Below are 23116 nucleotides of genomic sequence, written 5' to 3' on the forward strand. Positions count from 1 at the left end.
AAAACATACGAACCAAGTTGAAAAACAAAATGAAAAAGAAATAGAAAAACTAAAGTTTGCCGAAACCCGGGATCGAACCAGGGACCTTTAGATCTTCAGTCTAACGCTCTCCCAACTGAGCTATTTCGGCACATGTGTAAAGAGGAGGCGTCTATGTCGCAACTGTAGGTCCGAAAGCAATACCTCAAATCTCTCGTCATTCAGAAAACAAAAGTCAGCAGTCTATAGCGTATTATGATAAAGATGGGTGTCTGTAAACATCGAATCGAAACTGCATTGTTACCCACTTTACGCGTCTTTGAAAACGGATTTTTTTATCCTCTGATCCAGCAGCACAAGTGTTTCGACATATGAAACAAACACAATTAAGTGATGAGAAAGGGTCAAACTGCTGACTACTGCTTGGAACGGGGTAGCGTGGCCGAGCGGTCTAAGGCGCTGGTTTTAGGCACCAGTCTCTTCGGAGGCGTGGGTTCGAATCCCACCGCTGCCATTTGTTTTAACTTCTAAGTGATTTACCTTGAAAGCAGCATTTCAATCTAGCTATTCTTTTAAATCTCTCGTCATTTCAATGTTTCGTTTGAAAGGATCAACACTCAGGCGAGATCTCAATCAGAATGTGCTGAAAATTAGAAATGATGAAAATAAAAATCAAACTCATGTATAGCTTTTCAAATCCTACATTGCCACACAGATCTTGATTCCTTCACCATTGCTACACCAGTTGTCAATATTTTTTTCTTAAAGCAAGATGGTTAGTTTTAAAAAGCAACCTCATGTCTTTCTAGCAAATACGATCTTGCCTGTATGGCCCTCATGTCTCGTATCTGGGGTCGCATCAGTCGATTATGATAGAGCAGTTTTTAATTGGGCTAAATATCGGCAAAAGGAGTATCGGCCAAAACGAATAAATTTTTCGTTTTTACACCTCTTCTTACGTAAGGGTAGCGTGGCCGAGCGGTCTAAGGCGCTGGTTTAATGTTTGCCATTTTTTACACCTGTTTTTAAACTAGTTTTTTATTAAACATACGCATACATTTCACGACTTGTCATTTCAACTCATGTAAAAGTATACACAATTGTAAATTATCCATAAACTTTGTGAATCGTAGCAGTTAGTCGTGAGCGGGTTGCAGGTGTGGTTGGTAGATTATCGATGACTAAATTTTTTGCAATTGCATTTTATGTTTTGTGATCAAGGATAAAAAAGTCTTTTGTTTCAAAAACATACGAACCAAGTTGAAAAACAAAATGAAAAAGAAATAGAAAAACTAAAGTTTGCCGAAACCCGGGATCGAACCAGGGACCTTTAGATCTTCAGTCTAACGCTCTCCCAACTGAGCTATTTCGGCACATGTGTAAAGAGGAGTCGTCTATGTCGCAACTGTAGGTCCGAAAGCAATACCTCAAATCTCTCGTCATTCAGAAAACAAAAGTCAGCAGTCTATAGCGTATTATGATAAAGATGGGTGTCTGTAAACATCGAATCGAAACTGCATTGTTACCCACTTCACGCGTCTTTGAAAACGGATTTTTTATCCTCTGATCCAGCAGCACAAGTGTTTCGACATATGAAACAAACACAATTAAGTGATGAGAAAGGGTCAAACTGCTGACTACTGCTTGGAACGGGGTAGCGTTGCCGAGCGGTCTAAGGTGCTGGTTTTAGGCACCAGTCTCTTCGGAGGCGTGGGTTCGAATCCCACCGCTGCCATTTGTTTTAACTTCTAAGTGATTTACCTTGAAAGCAGCAGTTCAATCTAGCTATCCTTTTAAATCTCTCGTCATTTCAATGTTTCGTTTGAAAGGATCAACACTCAGGCGAGATCTCAATCAGAATGTGCTGAAAATTAGAAATGATGAAAATAAAAATCAAACTCATGTATAGCTTTTCAAATCCTACATTGCCACACAGATCTTGATTCCTTCACCATTGCTACACCAGTTGTCAATATTTTTTTCTTAAAGCAAGATGGTTAGTTTTAAAAAGCAACCTCATGTCTTTCTAGCAAATACGATCTTGCCTGTATGGCCCTCATGTCTCGTATCTGGGGTCGCATCAGTCGATTATGATAGAGCAGTTTTTAAATGGGCTAAATATCGGCAAAAGGAGTATCGGCCAAAACGAATAAATTTTTCGTTTTTACACCTCTTCTTACGTAACGGTAGCGTGGCCGAGCGGTCTAAGGCGCTGGTTTAAGGCACCAGTCTCCTCGGAGGCGTGGGTTCGAATCCCACCGCTGCCATTTTTTACACCTGTTTTTAAACTAGTTTTTTTTTAAACATACGCATACATTTCACGACTTGTCATTTCAACTCATGTAAAAGTATACACAATTGTAAATTATCCATAAACTTTGTGAATCGTAGCAGTTAGTCGTGAGCGGGTTGCAGGTGTGGTTGGTAGATTATCGATGACTAAATTTTTTGCAATTGCATTTTATGTTTTGTGATCAAGGATAAAAAAGTCTTTTGTTTCAAAAACATACGAACCAAGTTGAAAAACAAAATGAAAAAGAAATAGAAAAACTAAAGTTTGCCGAAACCCGGGATCGAACCAGGGACCTTTAGATCTTCAGTCTAACGCTCTCCCAACTGAGCTATTTCGGCACATGTGTAAAGAGGAGGCGTGCATGTCGCAACTGTAGGTCCGAAAGCAATACCTCAAATCTCTCGTCATTCAGAAAACAAAAGTCAGCAGTCTATAGCGTATTATGATAAAGATGGGTGTCTGTAAACATCGAATCGAAACTGAATTGTTACCCACTTTACGCGTCTTTGAAAACGGATTTTTTATCCTCTGATCCAGCAGCACAAGTGTTTCGACATATGGAACAAACACAATTAAGTGATGAGAAAGGGTGAAACTGCTGACTACTGCTCGGAACGGGGTAGCGTGGCCGAGCGGTCTAAGGCGCTGGTTTTAGGCACCAGTCTCTTCGGAGGCGTGGGTTCGAATCCCACCGCTGCCATTTGTTTTAACTTCTAAGTGATTTACCTTGAAAGCAGCATTTCAATCTAGCTATTCTTTTAAATCTCTCGTCATTTCAATGTTTCGTTTGAAAGGATCAACACTCAGGCGAGATCTCAATCAGAATGTGCTGAAAATTAGAAATGATGAAAATAAAAATCAAACTCATGTATAGCTTTTCAAATCCTACATTGCCACACAGATCTTGATTCCTTCACCATTGCTACACCAGTTGTCAATATTTTTTTCTTAAAGCAAGATGGTTAGTTTTAAAAAGCAACCTCATGTCTTTCTAGCAAAATACGATCTTGCCTGTATGGCCCTCATGTCTCGTATCTGGGGTCGCATCAGTCGATTATGATAGAGCAGTTTTTAAATGGGCTAAATATCAGCAAAAGGAGTATCGGCCAAAACGAATAAATTTTTCGTTTTTACACCTCTTCTTACGTAACGGTAGCGTGGCCGAGCGGTCTAAGGCGCTGGTTTAAGGCACCAGTCTCCTCGGAGGCGTGGGTTCGAATCCCACCGCTGCCATTTTTTACACCTGTTTTTAAACTAGTTTTTTTTTAAACATACGCATACATTTCACGACTTGTCATTTCAACTCATGTAAAAGTATACACAATTGTAAATTATCCATAAACTTTGTGAATAGTAGCAGTTAGTCGTGAGCGGGTTGCAGGTGTGGTTGGTAGATTATCGATGACTAAATTTTTTGCAATTGCATTTTATGTTTTGTGATCAAGGATAAAAAAGTCTTTTGTTTCAAAAACATACGAACCAAGTTGAAAAACAAAATGAAAAAGAAATAGAAAAACTAAAGTTTGCCGAAACCCGGGATCGAACCAGGGACCTTTAGATCTTCAGTCTAACGCTCTCCCAACTGAGCTATTTCGGCACATGTGTAAAGAGGAGGCGTGCATGTCGCAACTGTAGGTCCGAAAGCAATACCTCAAATCTCTCGTCATTCAGAAAACAAAAGTCAGCAGTCTATAGCGTATTATGATAAAGATGGGTGTCTGTAAACATCGAATCGAAACTGAATTGTTACCCACTTTACGCGTCTTTGAAAACGGATTTTTTATCCTCTGATCCAGCAGCACAAGTGTTTCGACATATGGAACAAACACAATTAAGTGATGAGAAAGGGTGAAACTGCTGACTACTGCTCGGAACGGGGTAGCGTGGCCGAGCGGTCTAAGGCGCTGGTTTTAGGCACCAGTCTCTTCGGAGGCGTGGGTTCGAATCCCACCGCTGCCATTTGTTTTAACTTCTAAGTGATTTACCTTGAAAGCAGCATTTCAATCTAGCTATTCTTTTAAATCTCTCGTCATTTCAATGTTTCGTTTGAAAGGATCAACACTCAGGCGAGATCTCAATCAGAATGTGCTGAAAATTAGAAATGATGAAAATAAAAATCAAACTCATGTATAGCTTTTCAAATCCTACATTGCCACACAGATCTTGATTCCTTCACCATTGCTACACCAGTTGTCAATATTTTTTTCTTAAAGCAAGATGGTTAGTTTTAAAAAGCAACCTCATGTCTTTCTAGCAAAATACGATCTTGCCTGTATGGCCCTCATGTCTCGTATCTGGGGTCGCATCAGTCGATTATGATAGAGCAGTTTTTAAATGGGCTAAATATCAGCAAAAGGAGTATCGGCCAAAACGAATAAATTTTTCGTTTTTACACCTCTTCTTACGTAACGGTAGCGTGGCCGAGCGGTCTAAGGCGCTGGTTTAAGGCACCAGTCTCCTCGGAGGCGTGGGTTCGAATCCCACCGCTGCCATTTTTTACACCTGTTTTTAAACTAGTTTTTTTTTAAACATACGCATACATTTCACGACTTGTCATTTCAACTCATGTAAAAGTATACACAATTGTAAATTATCCATAAACTTTGTGAATAGTAGCAGTTAGTCGTGAGCGGGTTGCAGGTGTGGTTGGTAGATTATCGATGACTAAATTTTTTGCAATTGCATTTTATGTTTTGTGATCAAGGATAAAAAAGTCTTTTGTTTCAAAAACATACGAACCAAGTTGAAAAACAAAATGAAAAAGAAATAGAAAAACTAAAGTTTGCCGAAACCCGGGATCGAACCAGGGACCTTTAGATCTTCAGTCTAACGCTCTCCCAACTGAGCTATTTCGGCACATGTGTAAAGAGGAGGCGTGCATGTCGCAACTGTAGGTCCGAAAGCAATACCTCAAATCTCTCGTCATTCAGAAAACAAAAGTCAGCAGTCTATAGCGTATTATGATAAAGATGGGTGTCTGTAAACATCGAATCGAAACTGAATTGTTACCCACTTTACGCGTCTTTGAAAACGGATTTTTTATCCTCTGATCCAGCAGCACAAGTGTTTCGACATATGGAACAAACACAATTAAGTGATGAGAAAGGGTGAAACTGCTGACTACTGCTCGGAACGGGGTAGCGTGGCCGAGCGGTCTAAGGTGCTGGTTTTAGGCACCAGTCTCTTCGGAGGCGTGGGTTCGAATCCCACCGCTGCCATTTGTTTTAACTTCTAAGTGATTTACCTTGAAAGCAGCAGTTCAATCTAGCTATCCTTTTAAATCTCTCGTCATTTCAATGTTTCGTTTGAAAGGATCAACACTCAGGCGAGATCTCAATCAGAATGTGCTGAAAATTAGAAATGATGAAAATAAAAATCAAACTCATGTATAGCTTTTCAAATCCTACATTGCCACACAGATCTTGATTCCTTCACCATTGCTACAGCAGTTGTCAATATTTTTTTCTTAAAGCAAGATGGTTAGTTTTAAAAAGCAACCTCATGTCTTTCTAGCAAAATACGATCTTGCCTGTATGGCCCTCATGTCTCGTATCTGGGGTCGCATCAGTCGATTATGATAGAGCAGTTTTTAATTGGGCTAAATATCAGCAAAAGGAGTATCGGCCAAAACGAATAAATTTTTCGTTTTTACACCTCTTCTTACGTAACGGTAGCGTGGCCGAGCGGTCTAAGGCGCTGGTTTAAGGCACCAGTCTCCTCGGAGGCGTGGGTTCGAATCCCACCGCTGCCATTTTTTACACCTGTTTTTAAACTAGTTTTTTTTTAAACATACGCATACATTTCACGACTTGTCATTTCAACTCATGTAAAAGTATACACAATTGTAAATTATCCATAAACTTTGTGAATAGTAGCAGTTAGTCGTGAGCGGGTTGCAGGTGTGGTTGGTAGATTATCGATGACTAAATTTTTTGCAATTGCATTTTATGTTTTGTGATCAAGGATAAAAAAGTCTTTTGTTTCAAAAACATACGAACCAAGTTGAAAAACAAAATGAAAAAGAAATAGAAAAACTAAAGTTTGCCGAAACCCGGGATCGAACCAGGGACCTTTAGATCTTCAGTCTAACGCTCTCCCAACTGAGCTATTTCGGCACATGTGTAAAGAGGAGGCGTCTATGTCGCAACTGTAGGTCCGAAAGCAATACCTCAAATCTCTCGTCATTCAGAAAACAAAAGTCAGCAGTCTATAGCGTATTATGATAAAGATGGGTGTCTGTAAACATCGAATCGAAACTGCATTGTTACCCACTTTACGCGTCTTTGAAAACGGATTTTTTTATCCTCTGATCCAGCAGCACAAGTGTTTCGACATATGAAACAAACACAATTAAGTGATGAGAAAGGGTCAAACTGCTGACTACTGCTTGGAACGGGGTAGCGTGGCCGAGCGGTCTAAGGCGCTGGTTTTAGGCACCAGTCTCTTCGGAGGCGTGGGTTCGAATCCCACCGCTGCCATTTGTTTTAACTTCTAAGTGATTTACCTTGAAAGCAGCATTTCAATCTAGCTATTCTTTTAAATCTCTCGTCATTTCAATGTTTCGTTTGAAAGGATCAACACTCAGGCGAGATCTCAATCAGAATGTGCTGAAAATTAGAAATGATGAAAATAAAAATCAAACTCATGTATAGCTTTTCAAATCCTACATTGCCACACAGATCTTGATTCCTTCACCATTGCTACACCAGTTGTCAATATTTTTTTCTTAAAGCAAGATGGTTAGTTTTAAAAAGCAACCTCATGTCTTTCTAGCAAATACGATCTTGCCTGTATGGCCCTCATGTCTCGTATCTGGGGTCGCATCAGTCGATTATGATAGAGCAGTTTTTAATTGGGCTAAATATCGGCAAAATGAGTATCGGCCAAAACGAATAAATTTTTCGTTTTTACACCTCTTCTTACGTAAGGGTAGCGTGGCCGAGCGGTCTAAGGCGCTGGTTTAATGTTTGCCATTTTTTACACCTGTTTTTAAACTAGTTTTTTATTAAACATACGCATACATTTCACGACTTGTCATTTCAACTCATGTAAAAGTATACACAATTGTAAATTATCCATAAACTTTGTGAATCGTAGCAGTTAGTCGTGAGCGGGTTGCAGGTGTGGTTGGTAGATTATCGATGACTAAATTTTTTGCAATTGCATTTTATGTTTTGTGATCAAGGATAAAAAAGTCTTTTGTTTCAAAAACATACGAACCAAGTTGAAAAACAAAATGAAAAAGAAATAGAAAAACTAAAGTTTGCCGAAACCCGGGATCGAACCAGGGACCTTTAGATCTTCAGTCTAACGCTCTCCCAACTGAGCTATTTCGGCACATGTGTAAAGAGGAGTCGTCTATGTCGCAACTGTAGGTCCGAAAGCAATACCTCAAATCTCTCGTCATTCAGAAAACAAAAGTCAGCAGTCTATAGCGTATTATGATAAAGATGGGTGTCTGTAAACATCGAATCGAAACTGCATTGTTACCTACTTCACGCGTCTTTGAAAACGGATTTTTTATCCTCTGATCCAGCAGCACAAGTGTTTCGACATATGAAACAAACACAATTAAGTGATGAGAAAGGGTCAAACTGCTGACTACTGCTTGGAACGGGGTAGCGTTGCCGAGCGGTCTAAGGTGCTGGTTTTAGGCACCAGTCTCTTCGGAGGCGTGGGTTCGAATCCCACCGCTGCCATTTGTTTTAACTTCTAAGTGATTTACCTTGAAAGCAGCAGTTCAATCTAGCTATCCTTTTAAATCTCTCGTCATTTCAATGTTTCGTTTGAAAGGATCAACACTCAGGCGAGATCTCAATCAGAATGTGCTGAAAATTAGAAATGATGAAAATAAAAATCAAACTCATGTATAGCTTTTCAAATCCTACATTGCCACACAGATCTTGATTCCTTCACCATTGCTACACCAGTTGTCAATATTTTTTTCTTAAAGCAAGATGGTTAGTTTTAAAAAGCAACCTCATGTCTTTCTAGCAAATACGATCTTGCCTGTATGGCCCTCATGTCTCGTATCTGGGGTCGCATCAGTCGATTATGATAGAGCAGTTTTTAAATGGGCTAAATATCGGCAAAAGGAGTATCGGCCAAAACGAATAAATTTTTCGTTTTTACACCTCTTCTTACGTAACGGTAGCGTGGCCGAGCGGTCTAAGGCGCTGGTTTAAGGCACCAGTCTCCTCGGAGGCGTGGGTTCGAATCCCACCGCTGCCATTTTTTACACCTGTTTTTAAACTAGTTTTTTTTTAAACATACGCATACATTTCACGACTTGTCATTTCAACTCATGTAAAAGTATACACAATTGTAAATTATCCATAAACTTTGTGAATCGTAGCAGTTAGTCGTGAGCGGGTTGCAGGTGTGGTTGGTAGATTATCGATGACTAAATTTTTTGCAATTGCATTTTATGTTTTGTGATCAAGGATAAAAAAGTCTTTTGTTTCAAAAACATACGAACCAAGTTGAAAAACAAAATGAAAAAGAAATAGAAAAACTAAAGTTTGCCGAAACCCGGGATCGAACCAGGGACCTTTAGATCTTCAGTCTAACGCTCTCCCAACTGAGCTATTTCGGCACATGTGTAAAGAGGAGGCGTGCATGTCGCAACTGTAGGTCCGAAAGCAATACCTCAAATCTCTCGTCATTCAGAAAACAAAAGTCAGCAGTCTATAGCGTATTATGATAAAGATGGGTGTCTGTAAACATCGAATCGAAACTGAATTGTTACCCACTTTACGCGTCTTTGAAAACGGATTTTTTATCCTCTGATCCAGCAGCACAAGTGTTTCGACATATGGAACAAACACAATTAAGTGATGAGAAAGGGTGAAACTGCTGACTACTGCTCGGAACGGGGTAGCGTGGCCGAGCGGTCTAAGGCGCTGGTTTTAGGCACCAGTCTCTTCGGAGGCGTGGGTTCGAATCCCACCGCTGCCATTTGTTTTAACTTCTAAGTGATTTACCTTGAAAGCAGCAGTTCAATCTAGCTATCCTTTTAAATCTCTCGTCATTTCAATGTTTCGTTTGAAAGGATCAACACTCAGGCGAGATCTCAATCAGAATGTGCTGAAAATTAGAAATGATGAGAATAAAAATCAAACTCATGTATAGCTTTTCAAATCCTACATTGCCACACAGATCTTGATTCCTTCACCATTGCTACACCAGTTGTCAATATTTTTTTCTTAAAGCAAGATGGTTAGTTTTAAAAAGCAACCTCATGTCTTTCTAGCAAAATACGATCTTGCCTGTATGGCCCTCATGTCTCGTATCTGGGGTCGCATCAGTCGATTATGATAGAGCAGTTTTTAATTGGGCTAAATATCAGCAAAAGGAGTATCGGCCAAAACGAATAAATTTTTCGTTTTTACACCTCTTCTTACGTAACGGTAGCGTGGCCGAGCGGTCTAAGGCGCTGGTTTAAGGCACCAGTCTCCTCGTAGGCGTGGGTTCGAATCCAACCGCTGCCATTTTTTACACCTGTTTTTAAACTAGTTTTTTTTTAAACATACGCATACATTTCACGACTTGTCATTTCAACTCATGTAAAAGTATACACAATTGTAAATTATCCATAAACTTTGTGAATAGTAGCAGTTAGTCGTGAGCGGGTTGCAGGTGTGGTTGGTAGATTATCGATGACTAAATTTTTTGCAATTGCATTTTATGTTTTGTGATCAAGGATAAAAAAGTCTTTTGTTTCAAAAACATACGAACCAAGTTGAAAAACAAAATGAAAAAGAAATAGAAAAACTAAAGTTTGCCGAAACCCGGGATCGAACCAGGGACCTTTAGATCTTCAGTCTAACGCTCTCCCAACTGAGCTATTTCGGCACATGTGTAAAGAGGAGGCGTCTATGTCGCAACTGTAGGTCCGAAAGCAATACCTCAAATCTCTCGTCATTCAGAAAACAAAAGTCAGCAGTCTATAGCGTATTATGATAAAGATGGGTGTCTGTAAACATCGAATCGAAACTGCATTGTTACCCACTTTACGCGTCTTTGAAAACGGATTTTTTATCCTCTGATCCAGCAGCACAAGTGTTTCGACATATGAAACAAACACAATTAAGTGATGAGAAAGGGTCAAACTGCTGACTACTGCTTGGAACGGGGTAGCGTGGCCGAGCGGTCTAAGGCGCTGGTTTTAGGCACCAGTCTCTTCGGAGGCGTGGGTTCGAATCCCACCGCTGCCATTTGTTTTAACTTCTAAGTGATTTACCTTGAAAGCAGCATTTCAATCTAGCTATTCTTTTAAATCTCTCGTCATTTCAATGTTTCGTTTGAAAGGATCAACACTCAGGCGAGATCTCAATCAGAATGTGCTGAAAATTAGAAATGATGAAAATAAAAATCAAACTCATGTATAGCTTTTCAAATCCTACATTGCCACACAGATCTTGATTCCTTCACCATTGCTACACCAGTTGTCAATATTTTTTTCTTAAAGCAAGATGGTTAGTTTTAAAAAGCAACCTCATGTCTTTCTAGCAAATACGATCTTGCCTGTATGGCCCTCATGTCTCGTATCTGGGGTCGCATCAGTCGATTATGATAGAGCAGTTTTTAATTGGGCTAAATATCGGCAAAAGGAGTATCGGCCAAAACGAATAAATTTTTCGTTTTTACACCTCTTCTTACGTAAGGGTAGCGTGGCCGAGCGGTCTAAGGCGCTGGTTTAATGTTTGCCATTTTTTACACCTGTTTTTAAACTAGTTTTTTATTAAACATACGCATACATTTCACGACTTGTCATTTCAACTCATGTAAAAGTATACACAATTGTAAATTATCCATAAACTTTGTGAATCGTAGCAGTTAGTCGTGAGCGGGTTGCAGGTGTGGTTGGTAGATTATCGATGACTAAATTTTTTGCAATTGCATTTTATGTTTTGTGATCAAGGATAAAAAAGTCTTTTGTTTCAAAAACATACGAACCAAGTTGAAAAACAAAATGAAAAAGAAATAGAAAAACTAAAGTTTGCCGAAACCCGGGATCGAACCAGGGACCTTTAGATCTTCAGTCTAACGCTCTCCCAACTGAGCTATTTCGGCACATGTGTAAAGAGGAGTCGTCTATGTCGCAACTGTAGGTCCGAAAGCAATACCTCAAATCTCTCGTCATTCAGAAAACAAAAGTCAGCAGTCTATAGCGTATTATGATAAAGATGGGTGTCTGTAAACATCGAATCGAAACTGCATTGTTACCCACTTCACGCGTCTTTGAAAACGGATTTTTTATCCTCTGATCCAGCAGCACAAGTGTTTCGACATATGAAACAAACACAATTAAGTGATGAGAAAGGGTCAAACTGCTGACTACTGCTTGGAACGGGGTAGCGTTGCCGAGCGGTCTAAGGTGCTGGTTTTAGGCACCAGTCTCTTCGGAGGCGTGGGTTCGAATCCCACCGCTGCCATTTGTTTTAACTTCTAAGTGATTTACCTTGAAAGCAGCAGTTCAATCTAGCTATCCTTTTAAATCTCTCGTCATTTCAATGTTTCGTTTGAAAGGATCAACACTCAGGCGAGATCTCAATCAGAATGTGCTGAAAATTAGAAATGATGAAAATAAAAATCAAACTCATGTATAGCTTTTCAAATCCTACATTGCCACACAGATCTTGATTCCTTCACCATTGCTACACCAGTTGTCAATATTTTTTTCTTAAAGCAAGATGGTTAGTTTTAAAAAGCAACCTCATGTCTTTCTAGCAAATACGATCTTGCCTGTATGGCCCTCATGTCTCGTATCTGGGGTCGCATCAGTCGATTATGATAGAGCAGTTTTTAAATGGGCTAAATATCGGCAAAAGGAGTATCGGCCAAAACGAATAAATTTTTCGTTTTTACACCTCTTCTTACGTAACGGTAGCGTGGCCGAGCGGTCTAAGGCGCTGGTTTAAGGCACCAGTCTCCTCGGAGGCGTGGGTTCGAATCCCACCGCTGCCATTTTTTACACCTGTTTTTAAACTAGTTTTTTTTTAAACATACGCATACATTTCACGACTTGTCATTTCAACTCATGTAAAAGTATACACAATTGTAAATTATCCATAAACTTTGTGAATCGTAGCAGTTAGTCGTGAGCGGGTTGCAGGTGTGGTTGGTAGATTATCGATGACTAAATTTTTTGCAATTGCATTTTATGTTTTGTGATCAAGGATAAAAAAGTCTTTTGTTTCAAAAACATACGAACCAAGTTGAAAAACAAAATGAAAAAGAAATAGAAAAACTAAAGTTTGCCGAAACCCGGGATCGAACCAGGGACCTTTAGATCTTCAGTCTAACGCTCTCCCAACTGAGCTATTTCGGCACATGTGTAAAGAGGAGGCGTGCATGTCGCAACTGTAGGTCCGAAAGCAATACCTCAAATCTCTCGTCATTCAGAAAACAAAAGTCAGCAGTCTATAGCGTATTATGATAAAGATGGGTGTCTGTAAACATCGAATCGAAACTGAATTGTTACCCACTTTACGCGTCTTTGAAAACGGATTTTTTATCCTCTGATCCAGCAGCACAAGTGTTTCGACATATGGAACAAACACAATTAAGTGATGAGAAAGGGTGAAACTGCTGACTACTGCTCGGAACGGGGTAGCGTGGCCGAGCGGTCTAAGGCGCTGGTTTTAGGCACCAGTCTCTTCGGAGGCGTGGGTTCGAATCCCACCGCTGCCATTTGTTTTAACTTCTAAGTGATTTACCTTGAAAGCAGCAGTTCAATCTAGCTATCCTTTTAAATCTCTCGTCATTTCAATGTTTCGTTTGAAAGGATCAACACTCAGGCGAGATCTCAATCAGAATGTGCTGAAAATTAGAAATGATGAGAATAAAAATCAAACTCATGTATAGCTTTTCAAATCCTACATTGCCACACAGATCTTGATTCCTTCACCATTGCTACACCAGTTGTCAATATTTTTTTCTTAAAGCAAGATGGTTAGTTTTAAAAAGCAACCTCATGTCTTTCTAGCAAAATACGATCTTGCCTGTATGGCCCTCATGTCTCGTATCTGGGGTCGCATCAGTCGATTATGATAGAGCAGTTTTTAATTGGGCTAAATATCAGCAAAAGGAGTATCGGCCAAAACGAATAAATTTTTCGTTTTTACACCTCTTCTTACGTAACGGTAGCGTGGCCGAGCGGTCTAAGGCGCTGGTTTAAGGCACCAGTCTCCTCGTAGGCGTGGGTTCGAATCCAACCGCTGCCATTTTTTACACCTGTTTTTAAACTAGTTTTTTTTTAAACATACGCATACATTTCACGACTTGTCATTTCAACTCATGTAAAAGTATACACAATTGTAAATTATCCATAAACTTTGTGAATAGTAGCAGTTAGTCGTGAGCGGGTTGCAGGTGTGGTTGGTAGATTATCGATGACTAAATTTTTTGCAATTGCATTTTATGTTTTGTGATCAAGGATAAAAAAGTCTTTTGTTTCAAAAACATACGAACCAAGTTGAAAAACAAAATGAAAAAGAAATAGAAAAACTAAAGTTTGCCGAAACCCGGGTATCGAACCAGGGACCTTTAGATCTTCAGTCTAACGCTCTCCCAACTGAGCTATTTCGGCACATGTGTAAAGAGGAGGCGTGTATGTCGCAACTGTAGGTCCGAAAGCAATACCTCAAATCTCTCGTCATTCAGAAAACAAAAGTCAGCAGTCTATAGCGTATTATGATCAAGATGGGTGTCTGTAAACATCGAATCGAAACTGCATTGTTACCCACTTTACGCGTCTTTGAAAACGGATTTTTTATCCTCTGATCCAGCAGCACAAGTGTTTCGACATATGAAACAAACACAATTAAGTGATGAGAAACGGTCAAACTGCTGACTTCTGCTTGGAACGGGGTAGCGTGGCCGAGCGGTCTAAGGCGCTGGTTTTAGGCACCAGTCTCTTCGGAGGCGTGGGTTCGAATCCCACCGCTGCCATTTGTTTTAACTTCTAAGTGATTTACCTTGAAAGCAGCATTTCAATCTAGCTATTCTTTTAAATCTCTCGTCATTTCAATGTTTCGTTTGAAAGGATCAACACTCAGGCGAGATCTCAATCAGAATGTGCTGAAAATTAGAAATGATGAAAATAAAAATCAAACTCATGTATAGCTTTTCAAATCCTACATTGCCACACAGATCTTGATTCCTTCACCATTGCTACACCAGTTGTCAATATTTTTTTCTTAAAGCAAGATGGTTAGTTTTAAAAAGCAACCTCATGTCTTTCTAGCAAAATACGATCTTGCCTGTATGGCCCTCATGTCTCGTATCTGGGGTCGCATCAGTCGATTATGATAGAGCAGTTTTTAAATGGGCTAAATATCAGCAAAAGGAGTATCGGCCAAAACGAATAAATTTTTCGTTTTTACACCTCTTCTTACGTAACGGTAGCGTGGCCGAGCGGTCTAAGGCGCTGGTTTAAGGCACCAGTCTCCTCGGAGGCGTGGGTTCGAATCCCACCGCTGCCATTTTTTACACCTGTTTTTAAACTAGTTTTTTTTTAAACATACGCATACATTTCACGACTTGTCATTTCAACTCATGTAAAAGTATACACAATTGTAAATTATCCATAAACTTTGTGAATAGTAGCAGTTAGTCGTGAGCGGGTTGCAGGTGTGGTTGGTAGATTATCGATGACTAAATTTTTTGCAATTGCATTTTATGTTTTGTGATCAAGGATAAAAAAGTCTTTTGTTTCAAAAACATACGAACCAAGTTGAAAAACAAAATGAAAAAGAAATAGAAAAACTAAAGTTTGCCGAAACCCGGGATCGAACCAGGGACCTTTAGATCTTCAGTCTAACGCTCTCCCAACTGAGCTATTTCGGCACATGTGTAAAGAGGAGGCGTGCATGTCGCAACTGTAGGTCCGAAAGCAATACCTCAAATCTCTCGTCATTCAGAAAACAAAAGTCAGCAGTCTATAGCGTATTATGATAAAGATGGGTGTCTGTAAACATCGAATCGAAACTGAATTGTTACCCACTTTACGCGTCTTTGAAAACGGATTTTTTATCCTCTGATCCAGCAGCACAAGTGTTTCGACATATGAAACAAACACAATTAAGTGATGAGAAAGGGTCAAACTGCTGACTTCTGCTTGGAACGGGGTAGCGTGGCCGAGCGGTCTAAGGCGCTGGTTTTAGGCACCAGTCTCTTCGGAGGCGTGGGTTCGAATCCCACCGCTGCCATTTGTTTTAACTTCTAAGTGATTTACCTTGAAAGCAGCATTTCAATCTAGCTATTCTTTTAAATCTCTCGTCATTTCAATGTTTCGTTTGAAAGGATCAACACTCAGGCGAGATCTCAATCAGAATGTGCTGAAAATTAGAAATGATGAAAATAAAAATCAAACTCATGTATAGCTTTTCAAATCCTACATTGCCACACAGATCTTGATTCCTTCACCATTGCTACACCAGTTGTCAATATTTTTTTCTTAAAGCAAGATGGTTAGTTTTAAAAAGCAACCTCATGTCTTTCTAGCAAATACGATCTTGCCTGTATGGCCCTCATGTCTCGTATCTGGGGTCGCATCAGTCGATTATGATAGAGCAGTTTTTAATTGGGCTAAATATCGGCAAAAGGAGTATCGGCCAAAACGAATAAATTTTTCGTTTTTACACCTCTTCTTACGTAACGGTAGCGTGGCCGAGCGGTCTAAGGCGCTGGTTTAATTTTTGCCATTTTTTACACCTGTTTTTAAACTAGTTTTTTATTAAACATACGCATACATTTCACGACTTGTCATTTCAACTCATGTGAAAGTATACACAATTGTAAATTATCCATAAACTTTGTGAATCGTAGCAGTTAGTCGTGAGCGGGTTGCAGGTGTGGTTGGTAGATTATCGATGACTAAATTTTTTGCAATTGCATTTTATGTTTTGTGATCAAGGATAAAAAAGTCTTTTGTTTCAAAAACATACGAACCAAGTTGAAAAACAAAATGAAAAAGAAATAGAAAAACTAAAGTTTGCCGAAACCCGGGATCGAACCAGGGACCTTTAGATCTTCAGTCTAACGCTCTCCCAACTGAGCTATTTCGGCACATGTGTAAAGAGGAGGCGTCTATGTCGCAACTGTAGGTCCGAAAGCAATACCTCAAATCTCTCGTCATTCAGAAAACAAAAGTCAGCAGTCTATAGCGTATTATGATAAAGATGGGTGTCTGTAAACATCGAATCGAAACTGCATTGTTACCCACTTTACGCGTCTTTGAAAACGGATTTTTTTATCCTCTGATCCAGCAGCACAAGTGTTTCGACATATGAAACAAACACAATTAAGTGATGAGAAAGGGTCAAACTGCTGACTACTGCTTGGAACGGGGTAGCGTGGCCGAGCGGTCTAAGGCGCTGGTTTTAGGCACCAGTCTCTTCGGAGGCGTGGGTTCGAATCCCACCGCTGCCATTTGTTTTAACTTCTAAGTGATTTACCTTGAAAGCAGCATTTCAATCTAGCTATTCTTTTAAATCTCTCGTCATTTCAATGTTTCGTTTGAAAGGATCAACACTCAGGCGAGATCTCAATCAGAATGTGCTGAAAATTAGAAATGATGAAAATAAAAATCAAACTCATGTATAGCTTTTCAAATCCTACATTGCCACACAGATCTTGATTCCTTCACCATTGCTACACCAGTTGTCAATATTTTTTTCTTAAAGCAAGATGGTTAGTTTTAAAAAGCAACCTCATGTCTTTCTAGCAAATACGATCTTGCCTGTATGGCCCTCATGTCTCGTATCTGGGGTCGCATCAGTCGATTATGATAGAGCAGTTTTTAATTGGGCTAAATATCGGCAAAAGGAGTATCGGCCAAAACGAATAAATTTTTCGTTTTTACACCTCTTCTTACGTAAGGGTAGCGTGGCCGAGCGGTCTAAGGCGCTGGTTTAATGTTTGCCATTTTTTACACCTGTTTTTAAACTAGTTTTTTATTAAACATACGCATACATTTCACGACTTGTCATTTCAACTCATGTAAAAGTATACACAATTGTAAATTATCCATAAACTTTGTGAATCGTAGCAGTTAGTCGTGAGCGGGTTGCAGGTGTGGTTGGTAGATTATCGATGACTAAATTTTTTGCAATTGCATTTTATGTTTTGTGATCAAGGATAAAAAAGTCTTTTGTTTCAAAAACATACGAACCAAGTTGAAAAACAAAATGAAAAAGAAATAGAAAAACTAAAGTTTGCCGAAACCCGGGATCGAACCAGGGACCTTTAGATCTTCAGTCTAACGCTCTCCCAACTGAGCTATTTCGGCACATGTGTAAAGAGGAGTCGTCTATGTCGCAACTGTAGGTCCGAAAGCAATACCTCAAATCTCTCGTCATTCAGAAAACAAAAGTCAGCAGTCTATAGCGTATTATGATAAAGATGGGTGTCTGTAAACATCGAATCGAAACTGCATTGTTACCCACTTCACGCGTCTTTGAAAACGGATTTTTTATCCTCTGATCCAGCAGCACAAGTGTTTCGACATATGAAACAAACACAATTAAGTGATGAGAAAGGGTCAAACTGCTGACTACTGCTTGGAACGGGGTAGCGTTGCCGAGCGGTCTAAGGCGCTGGTTTTAGGCACCAGTCTCTTCGGAGGCGTGGGTTCGAATCCCACCGCTGCCATTTGTTTTAACTTCTAAGTGATTTACCTTGAAAGCAGCAGTTCAATCTAGCTATCCTTTTAAATCTCTCGTCATTTCAATGTTTCGTTTGAAAGGATCAACACTCAGGCGAGATCTCAATCAGAATGTGCTGAAAATTAGAAATGATGAAAATAAAAATCAAACTCATGTATAGCTTTTCAAATCCTACATTGCCACACAGATCTTGATTCCTTCACCATTGCTACACCAGTTGTCAATATTTTTTTCTTAAAGCAAGATGGTTAGTTTTAAAAAGCAACCTCATGTCTTTCTAGCAAAATACGATCTTGCCTGTATGGCCCTCATGTCTCGTATCTGGGGTCGCATCAGTCGATTATGATAGAGCAGTTTTTAAATGGGCTAAATATCGGCAAAAGGAGTATCGGCCAAAACGAATAAATTTTTCGTTTTTACACCTCTTCTTACGTAACGGTAGCGTGGCCGAGCGGTCTAAGGCGCTGGTTTAAGGCACCAGTCTCCTCGGAGGCGTGGGTTCGAATCCCACCGCTGCCATTTTTTACACCTGTTTTTAAACTAGTTTTTTTTTAAACATACGCATACATTTCACGACTTGTCATTTCAACTCATGTAAAAGTATACACAATTGTAAATTATCCATAAACTTTGTGAATCGTAGCAGTTAGTCGTGAGCGGGTTGCAGGTGTGGTTGGTAGATTATCGATGACTAAATTTTTTGCAATTGCATTTTATGTTTTGTGATCAAGGATAAAAAAGTCTTTTGTTTCAAAAACATACGAACCAAGTTGAAAAACAAAATGAAAAAGAAATAGAAAAACTAAAGTTTGCCGAAACCCGGGATCGAACCAGGGACCTTTAGATCTTCAGTCTAACGCTCTCCCAACTGAGCTATTTCGGCACATGTGTAAAGAGGAGTCGTCTATGTCGCAACTGTAGGTCCGAAAGCAATACCTCAAATCTCTCGTCATTCAGAAAACAAAAGTCAGCAGTCTATAGCGTATTATGATAAAGATGGGTGTCTGTAAACATCGAATCGAAACTGCATTGTTACCCACTTCACGCGTCTTTGAAAACGGATTTTTTATCCTCTGATCCAGCAGCACAAGTGTTTCGACATATGAAACAAACACAATTAAGTGATGAGAAAGGGTCAAACTGCTGACTACTGCTTGGAACGGGGTAGCGTTGCCGAGCGGTCTAAGGTGCTGGTTTTAGGCACCAGTCTCTTCGGAGGCGTGGGTTCGAATCCCACCGCTGCCATTTGTTTTAACTTCTAAGTGATTTACCTTGAAAGCAGCAGTTCAATCTAGCTATCCTTTTAAATCTCTCGTCATTTCAATGTTTCGTTTGAAAGGATCAACACTCAGGCGAGATCTCAATCAGAATGTGCTGAAAATTAGAAATGATGAAAATAAAAATCAAACTCATGTATAGCTTTTCAAATCCTACATTGCCACACAGATCTTGATTCCTTCACCATTGCTACACCAGTTGTCAATATTTTTTTCTTAAAGCAAGATGGTTAGTTTTAAAAAGCAACCTCATGTCTTTCTAGCAAATACGATCTTGCCTGTATGGCCCTCATGTCTCGTATCTGGGGTCGCATCAGTCGATTATGATAGAGCAGTTTTTAAATGGGCTAAATATCGGCAAAAGGAGTATCGGCCAAAACGAATAAATTTTTCGTTTTTACACCTCTTCTTACGTAACGGTAGCGTGGCCGAGCGGTCTAAGGCGCTGGTTTAAGGCACCAGTCTCCTCGGAGGCGTGGGTTCGAATCCCACCGCTGCCATTTTTTACACCTGTTTTTAAACTAGTTTTTTTTTAAACATACGCATACATTTCACGACTTGTCATTTCAACTCATGTAAAAGTATACACAATTGTAAATTATCCATAAACTTTGTGAATCGTAGCAGTTAGTCGTGAGCGGGTTGCAGGTGTGGTTGGTAGATTATCGATGACTAAATTTTTTGCAATTGCATTTTATGTTTTGTGATCAAGGATAAAAAAGTCTTTTGTTTCAAAAACATACGAACCAAGTTGAAAAACAAAATGAAAAAGAAATAGAAAAACTAAAGTTTGCCGAAACCCGGGATCGAACCAGGGACCTTTAGATCTTCAGTCTAACGCTCTCCCAACTGAGCTATTTCGGCACATGTGTAAAGAGGAGGCGTGCATGTCGCAACTGTAGGTCCGAAAGCAATACCTCAAATCTCTCGTCATTCAGAAAACAAAAGTCAGCAGTCTATAGCGTATTATGATAAAGATGGGTGTCTGTAAACATCGAATCGAAACTGAATTGTTACCCACTTTACGCGTCTTTGAAAACGGATTTTTTATCCTCTGATCCAGCAGCACAAGTGTTTCGACATATGGAACAAACACAATTAAGTGATGAGAAAGGGTGAAACTGCTGACTACTGCTCGGAACGGGGGTAGCGTGGCCGAGCGGTCTAAGGCGCTGGTTTTAGGCACCAGTCTCTTCGGAGGCGTGGGTTCGAATCCCACCGCTGCCATTTGTTTTAACTTCTAAGTGATTTACCTTGAAAGCAGCAGTTCAATCTAGCTATCCTTTTAAATCTCTCGTCATTTCAATGTTTCGTTTGAAAGGATCAACACTCAGGCGAGATCTCAATCAGAATGTGCTGAAAATTAGAAATGATGAGAATAAAAATCAAACTCATGTATAGCTTTTCAAATCCTACATTGCCACACAGATCTTGATTCCTTCACCATTGCTACACCAGTTGTCAATATTTTTTTCTTAAAGCAAGATGGTTAGTTTTTAAAAAGCAACCTCATGTCTTTCTAGCAAAATACGATCTTGCCTGTATGGCCCTCATGTCTCGTATCTGGGGTCGCATCAGTCGATTATGATAGAGCAGTTTTTAATTGGGCTAAATATCAGCAAAAGGAGTATCGGCCAAAACGAATAAATTTTTCCGTTTTTACACCTCTTCTTACGTAACGGTAGCGTGGCCGAGCGGTCTAAGGCGCTGGTTTAAGGCACCAGTCTCCTCGTAGGCGTGGGTTCGAATCCAACCGCTGCCATTTTTTACACCTGTTTTTAAACTAGTTTTTTTTTAAACATACGCATACATTTCACGACTTGTCATTTCAACTCATGTAAAAGTATACACAATTGTAAATTATCCATAAACTTTGTGAATAGTAGCAGTTAGTCGTGAGCGGGTTTGCAGGTGTGGTTGGTAGATTATCGATGACTAAATTTTTTGCAATTGCATTTTATGTTTTGTGATCAAGGATAAAAAAGTCTTTTGTTTCAAAAACATACGAACCAAGTTGAAAAACAAAATGAAAAAGAAATAGAAAAACTAAAGTTTGCCGAAACCCGGGATCGAACCAGGGACCTTTAGATCTTCAGTCTAACGCTCTCCCAACTGAGCTATTTCGGCACATGTGTAAAGAGGAGGCGTGTATGTCGCAACTGTAGGTCCGAAAGCAATACCTCAAATCTCTCGTCATTCAGAAAACAAAAGTCAGCAGTCTTATAGCGTATTATGATCAAGATGGGTGTCTGTAAACATCGAATCGAAACTGCATTGTTACCCACTTTACGCGTCTTTGAAAACGGATTTTTTATCCTCTGATCCAGCAGCACAAGTGTTTCGACATATGAAACAAACACAATTAAGTGATGAGAAACGGTCAAACTGCTGACTTCTGCTTGGAACGGGGTAGCGTGGCCGAGCGGTCTAAGGCGCTGGTTTTAGGCACCAGTCTCTTCGGAGGCGTGGGTTCGAATCCCACCGCTGCCATTTGTTTTAACTTCTAAGTGATTTACCTTGAAAGCAGCATTTCAATCTAGCTATTCTTTTAAATCTCTCGTCATTTCAATGTTTCGTTTGAAAGGATCAACACTCAGGCGAGATCTCAATCAGAATGTGCTGAAAATTAGAAATGATGAAAATAAAAATCAAACTCATGTATAGCTTTTCAAATCCTACATTGCCACACAGATCTGATTCCTTCACCATTGCTACACCAGTTGTCAATATTTTTTTCTTAAAGCAAGATGGTTAGTTTTAAAAAGCAACCTCATGTCTTTCTAGCAAAATACGATCTTGCCTGTATGGCCCTCATGTCTCGTATCTGGGGTCGCATCAGTCGATTATGATAGAGCAGTTTTTAAATGGGCTAAATATCAGCAAAAGGAGTATCGGCCAAAACGAATAAATTTTTCGTTTTTACACCTCTTCTTACGTAACGGTAGCGTGGCCGAGCGGTCTAAGGCGCTGGTTTAAGGCACCAGTCTCCTCGGAGGCGTGGGTTCGAATCCCACCGCTGCCATTTTTTACACCTGTTTTTAAACTAGTTTTTTTTTAAACATACGCATACATTTCACGACTTGTCATTTCAACTCATGTAAAAGTATACACAATTGTAAATTATCCATAAACTTTGTGAATAGTAGCAGTTAGTCGTGAGCGGGTTGCAGGTGTGGTTGGTAGATTATCGATGACTAAATTTTTTGCAATTGCATTTTATGTTTTGTGATCAAGGATAAAAAAGTCTTTTGTTTCAAAAACATACGAACCAAGTTGAAAAACAAAATGAAAAAGAAATAGAAAAACTAAAGTTTGCCGAAACCCGGGATCGAACCAGGGACCTTTAGATCTTCAGTCTAACGCTCTCCCAACTGAGCTATTTCGGCACATGTGTAAAGAGGAGGCGTGCATGTCGCAACTGTAGGTCCGAAAGCAATACCTCAAATCTCTCGTCATTCAGAAAACAAAAGTCAGCAGTCTATAGCGTATTATGATAAAGATGGGTGTCTGTAAACATCGAATCGAAACTGAATTGTTACCCACTTTACGCGTCTTTGAAAACGGATTTTTTATCCTCTGATCCAGCAGCACAAGTGTTTCGACATATGGAACAAACACAATTAAGTGATGAGAAAGGGTGAAACTGCTGACTACTGCTCGGAACGGGGTAGCGTGGCCGAGCGGTCTAAGGTGCTGGTTTTAGGCACCAGTCTCTTCGGAGGCGTGGGTTCGAATCCCACCGCTGCCATTTGTTTTAACTTCTAAGTGATTTACCTTGAAAGCAGCAGTTCAATCTAGCTATCCTTTTAAATCTCTCGTCATTTCAATGTTTCGTTTGAAAGGATCAACACTCAGGCGAGATCTCAATCAGAATGTGCTGAAAATTAGAAATGATG

At 39.8% G+C, this 23116-nt stretch overlaps 50 non-coding genes across 50 annotated transcripts; 32 read left to right on the forward strand and 18 right to left on the reverse strand.

The window, feature by feature from the left end:
- Positions 1 to 57: 57 nt before the first annotated feature.
- Trnaf-gaa (transfer RNA phenylalanine (anticodon GAA)) lies at positions 58 to 130 on the reverse strand. Its single transcript has one exon. It is a non-coding gene; the product is annotated as a tRNA-Phe (tRNA).
- A 281-nt stretch (positions 131 to 411) lies between these two features.
- Trnal-uag (transfer RNA leucine (anticodon UAG)) lies at positions 412 to 493 on the forward strand. Its single transcript has one exon. It is a non-coding gene; the product is annotated as a tRNA-Leu (tRNA).
- Positions 494 to 1279: 786 nt separating this feature from the next.
- Trnaf-gaa (transfer RNA phenylalanine (anticodon GAA)) lies at positions 1280 to 1352 on the reverse strand. The gene has a single exon. It is a non-coding gene; the product is annotated as a tRNA-Phe (tRNA).
- Positions 1353 to 1632: 280 nt separating this feature from the next.
- Positions 1633 to 1714, forward strand: Trnal-uag (transfer RNA leucine (anticodon UAG)). Its single transcript has one exon. It is a non-coding gene; the product is annotated as a tRNA-Leu (tRNA).
- Positions 1715 to 2164: 450 nt separating this feature from the next.
- Positions 2165 to 2246, forward strand: Trnal-aag (transfer RNA leucine (anticodon AAG)). Its single transcript has one exon. It is a non-coding gene; the product is annotated as a tRNA-Leu (tRNA).
- Positions 2247 to 2537: 291 nt separating this feature from the next.
- Trnaf-gaa (transfer RNA phenylalanine (anticodon GAA)) lies at positions 2538 to 2610 on the reverse strand. Its single transcript has one exon. It is a non-coding gene; the product is annotated as a tRNA-Phe (tRNA).
- Positions 2611 to 2890: 280 nt separating this feature from the next.
- Trnal-uag (transfer RNA leucine (anticodon UAG)) lies at positions 2891 to 2972 on the forward strand. The gene has a single exon. It is a non-coding gene; the product is annotated as a tRNA-Leu (tRNA).
- Positions 2973 to 3423: 451 nt separating this feature from the next.
- On the forward strand, positions 3424 to 3505 carry Trnal-aag (transfer RNA leucine (anticodon AAG)). Its single transcript has one exon. It is a non-coding gene; the product is annotated as a tRNA-Leu (tRNA).
- Positions 3506 to 3796: 291 nt separating this feature from the next.
- On the reverse strand, positions 3797 to 3869 carry Trnaf-gaa (transfer RNA phenylalanine (anticodon GAA)). Its single transcript has one exon. It is a non-coding gene; the product is annotated as a tRNA-Phe (tRNA).
- Positions 3870 to 4149: 280 nt separating this feature from the next.
- Trnal-uag (transfer RNA leucine (anticodon UAG)) lies at positions 4150 to 4231 on the forward strand. Its single transcript has one exon. It is a non-coding gene; the product is annotated as a tRNA-Leu (tRNA).
- A 451-nt stretch (positions 4232 to 4682) lies between these two features.
- Trnal-aag (transfer RNA leucine (anticodon AAG)) lies at positions 4683 to 4764 on the forward strand. Its single transcript has one exon. It is a non-coding gene; the product is annotated as a tRNA-Leu (tRNA).
- Positions 4765 to 5055: 291 nt separating this feature from the next.
- Trnaf-gaa (transfer RNA phenylalanine (anticodon GAA)) lies at positions 5056 to 5128 on the reverse strand. The gene has a single exon. It is a non-coding gene; the product is annotated as a tRNA-Phe (tRNA).
- A 280-nt stretch (positions 5129 to 5408) lies between these two features.
- On the forward strand, positions 5409 to 5490 carry Trnal-uag (transfer RNA leucine (anticodon UAG)). Its single transcript has one exon. It is a non-coding gene; the product is annotated as a tRNA-Leu (tRNA).
- Positions 5491 to 5941: 451 nt separating this feature from the next.
- On the forward strand, positions 5942 to 6023 carry Trnal-aag (transfer RNA leucine (anticodon AAG)). The gene has a single exon. It is a non-coding gene; the product is annotated as a tRNA-Leu (tRNA).
- Positions 6024 to 6314: 291 nt separating this feature from the next.
- Positions 6315 to 6387, reverse strand: Trnaf-gaa (transfer RNA phenylalanine (anticodon GAA)). The gene has a single exon. It is a non-coding gene; the product is annotated as a tRNA-Phe (tRNA).
- A 281-nt stretch (positions 6388 to 6668) lies between these two features.
- Trnal-uag (transfer RNA leucine (anticodon UAG)) lies at positions 6669 to 6750 on the forward strand. Its single transcript has one exon. It is a non-coding gene; the product is annotated as a tRNA-Leu (tRNA).
- A 786-nt stretch (positions 6751 to 7536) lies between these two features.
- Trnaf-gaa (transfer RNA phenylalanine (anticodon GAA)) lies at positions 7537 to 7609 on the reverse strand. Its single transcript has one exon. It is a non-coding gene; the product is annotated as a tRNA-Phe (tRNA).
- Positions 7610 to 7889: 280 nt separating this feature from the next.
- Positions 7890 to 7971, forward strand: Trnal-uag (transfer RNA leucine (anticodon UAG)). Its single transcript has one exon. It is a non-coding gene; the product is annotated as a tRNA-Leu (tRNA).
- Positions 7972 to 8421: 450 nt separating this feature from the next.
- Positions 8422 to 8503, forward strand: Trnal-aag (transfer RNA leucine (anticodon AAG)). Its single transcript has one exon. It is a non-coding gene; the product is annotated as a tRNA-Leu (tRNA).
- Positions 8504 to 8794: 291 nt separating this feature from the next.
- Trnaf-gaa (transfer RNA phenylalanine (anticodon GAA)) lies at positions 8795 to 8867 on the reverse strand. The gene has a single exon. It is a non-coding gene; the product is annotated as a tRNA-Phe (tRNA).
- Positions 8868 to 9147: 280 nt separating this feature from the next.
- Positions 9148 to 9229, forward strand: Trnal-uag (transfer RNA leucine (anticodon UAG)). The gene has a single exon. It is a non-coding gene; the product is annotated as a tRNA-Leu (tRNA).
- A 451-nt stretch (positions 9230 to 9680) lies between these two features.
- Positions 9681 to 9762, forward strand: Trnal-aag (transfer RNA leucine (anticodon AAG)). The gene has a single exon. It is a non-coding gene; the product is annotated as a tRNA-Leu (tRNA).
- Positions 9763 to 10053: 291 nt separating this feature from the next.
- Positions 10054 to 10126, reverse strand: Trnaf-gaa (transfer RNA phenylalanine (anticodon GAA)). Its single transcript has one exon. It is a non-coding gene; the product is annotated as a tRNA-Phe (tRNA).
- A 280-nt stretch (positions 10127 to 10406) lies between these two features.
- Positions 10407 to 10488, forward strand: Trnal-uag (transfer RNA leucine (anticodon UAG)). The gene has a single exon. It is a non-coding gene; the product is annotated as a tRNA-Leu (tRNA).
- Positions 10489 to 11274: 786 nt separating this feature from the next.
- Trnaf-gaa (transfer RNA phenylalanine (anticodon GAA)) lies at positions 11275 to 11347 on the reverse strand. Its single transcript has one exon. It is a non-coding gene; the product is annotated as a tRNA-Phe (tRNA).
- A 280-nt stretch (positions 11348 to 11627) lies between these two features.
- Trnal-uag (transfer RNA leucine (anticodon UAG)) lies at positions 11628 to 11709 on the forward strand. Its single transcript has one exon. It is a non-coding gene; the product is annotated as a tRNA-Leu (tRNA).
- A 450-nt stretch (positions 11710 to 12159) lies between these two features.
- Positions 12160 to 12241, forward strand: Trnal-aag (transfer RNA leucine (anticodon AAG)). The gene has a single exon. It is a non-coding gene; the product is annotated as a tRNA-Leu (tRNA).
- A 291-nt stretch (positions 12242 to 12532) lies between these two features.
- On the reverse strand, positions 12533 to 12605 carry Trnaf-gaa (transfer RNA phenylalanine (anticodon GAA)). The gene has a single exon. It is a non-coding gene; the product is annotated as a tRNA-Phe (tRNA).
- A 280-nt stretch (positions 12606 to 12885) lies between these two features.
- Positions 12886 to 12967, forward strand: Trnal-uag (transfer RNA leucine (anticodon UAG)). Its single transcript has one exon. It is a non-coding gene; the product is annotated as a tRNA-Leu (tRNA).
- A 451-nt stretch (positions 12968 to 13418) lies between these two features.
- Trnal-aag (transfer RNA leucine (anticodon AAG)) lies at positions 13419 to 13500 on the forward strand. The gene has a single exon. It is a non-coding gene; the product is annotated as a tRNA-Leu (tRNA).
- Positions 13501 to 14145: 645 nt separating this feature from the next.
- On the forward strand, positions 14146 to 14227 carry Trnal-uag (transfer RNA leucine (anticodon UAG)). The gene has a single exon. It is a non-coding gene; the product is annotated as a tRNA-Leu (tRNA).
- A 451-nt stretch (positions 14228 to 14678) lies between these two features.
- Positions 14679 to 14760, forward strand: Trnal-aag (transfer RNA leucine (anticodon AAG)). The gene has a single exon. It is a non-coding gene; the product is annotated as a tRNA-Leu (tRNA).
- Positions 14761 to 15051: 291 nt separating this feature from the next.
- Trnaf-gaa (transfer RNA phenylalanine (anticodon GAA)) lies at positions 15052 to 15124 on the reverse strand. The gene has a single exon. It is a non-coding gene; the product is annotated as a tRNA-Phe (tRNA).
- A 280-nt stretch (positions 15125 to 15404) lies between these two features.
- Positions 15405 to 15486, forward strand: Trnal-uag (transfer RNA leucine (anticodon UAG)). Its single transcript has one exon. It is a non-coding gene; the product is annotated as a tRNA-Leu (tRNA).
- Positions 15487 to 16272: 786 nt separating this feature from the next.
- On the reverse strand, positions 16273 to 16345 carry Trnaf-gaa (transfer RNA phenylalanine (anticodon GAA)). Its single transcript has one exon. It is a non-coding gene; the product is annotated as a tRNA-Phe (tRNA).
- A 281-nt stretch (positions 16346 to 16626) lies between these two features.
- Positions 16627 to 16708, forward strand: Trnal-uag (transfer RNA leucine (anticodon UAG)). Its single transcript has one exon. It is a non-coding gene; the product is annotated as a tRNA-Leu (tRNA).
- Positions 16709 to 17494: 786 nt separating this feature from the next.
- Trnaf-gaa (transfer RNA phenylalanine (anticodon GAA)) lies at positions 17495 to 17567 on the reverse strand. Its single transcript has one exon. It is a non-coding gene; the product is annotated as a tRNA-Phe (tRNA).
- Positions 17568 to 17847: 280 nt separating this feature from the next.
- On the forward strand, positions 17848 to 17929 carry Trnal-uag (transfer RNA leucine (anticodon UAG)). Its single transcript has one exon. It is a non-coding gene; the product is annotated as a tRNA-Leu (tRNA).
- A 451-nt stretch (positions 17930 to 18380) lies between these two features.
- On the forward strand, positions 18381 to 18462 carry Trnal-aag (transfer RNA leucine (anticodon AAG)). The gene has a single exon. It is a non-coding gene; the product is annotated as a tRNA-Leu (tRNA).
- A 291-nt stretch (positions 18463 to 18753) lies between these two features.
- Positions 18754 to 18826, reverse strand: Trnaf-gaa (transfer RNA phenylalanine (anticodon GAA)). The gene has a single exon. It is a non-coding gene; the product is annotated as a tRNA-Phe (tRNA).
- A 280-nt stretch (positions 18827 to 19106) lies between these two features.
- On the forward strand, positions 19107 to 19188 carry Trnal-uag (transfer RNA leucine (anticodon UAG)). The gene has a single exon. It is a non-coding gene; the product is annotated as a tRNA-Leu (tRNA).
- A 450-nt stretch (positions 19189 to 19638) lies between these two features.
- On the forward strand, positions 19639 to 19720 carry Trnal-aag (transfer RNA leucine (anticodon AAG)). Its single transcript has one exon. It is a non-coding gene; the product is annotated as a tRNA-Leu (tRNA).
- Positions 19721 to 20011: 291 nt separating this feature from the next.
- Trnaf-gaa (transfer RNA phenylalanine (anticodon GAA)) lies at positions 20012 to 20084 on the reverse strand. Its single transcript has one exon. It is a non-coding gene; the product is annotated as a tRNA-Phe (tRNA).
- Positions 20085 to 20365: 281 nt separating this feature from the next.
- On the forward strand, positions 20366 to 20447 carry Trnal-uag (transfer RNA leucine (anticodon UAG)). The gene has a single exon. It is a non-coding gene; the product is annotated as a tRNA-Leu (tRNA).
- A 453-nt stretch (positions 20448 to 20900) lies between these two features.
- Positions 20901 to 20982, forward strand: Trnal-aag (transfer RNA leucine (anticodon AAG)). Its single transcript has one exon. It is a non-coding gene; the product is annotated as a tRNA-Leu (tRNA).
- Positions 20983 to 21274: 292 nt separating this feature from the next.
- On the reverse strand, positions 21275 to 21347 carry Trnaf-gaa (transfer RNA phenylalanine (anticodon GAA)). Its single transcript has one exon. It is a non-coding gene; the product is annotated as a tRNA-Phe (tRNA).
- A 281-nt stretch (positions 21348 to 21628) lies between these two features.
- Positions 21629 to 21710, forward strand: Trnal-uag (transfer RNA leucine (anticodon UAG)). The gene has a single exon. It is a non-coding gene; the product is annotated as a tRNA-Leu (tRNA).
- Positions 21711 to 22160: 450 nt separating this feature from the next.
- Positions 22161 to 22242, forward strand: Trnal-aag (transfer RNA leucine (anticodon AAG)). Its single transcript has one exon. It is a non-coding gene; the product is annotated as a tRNA-Leu (tRNA).
- A 291-nt stretch (positions 22243 to 22533) lies between these two features.
- Positions 22534 to 22606, reverse strand: Trnaf-gaa (transfer RNA phenylalanine (anticodon GAA)). The gene has a single exon. It is a non-coding gene; the product is annotated as a tRNA-Phe (tRNA).
- A 280-nt stretch (positions 22607 to 22886) lies between these two features.
- On the forward strand, positions 22887 to 22968 carry Trnal-uag (transfer RNA leucine (anticodon UAG)). The gene has a single exon. It is a non-coding gene; the product is annotated as a tRNA-Leu (tRNA).
- Positions 22969 to 23116: the final 148 nt, after the last annotated feature.

This window comes from Physella acuta, unplaced genomic scaffold (genome assembly GCF_028476545.2).
Source record: "Physella acuta isolate Inbredline_101_S28 unplaced genomic scaffold, ASM2847654v3 ptg001347l, whole genome shotgun sequence".
Classification (NCBI taxonomy): Eukaryota; Metazoa; Mollusca; class Gastropoda; family Physidae; genus Physella; species Physella acuta.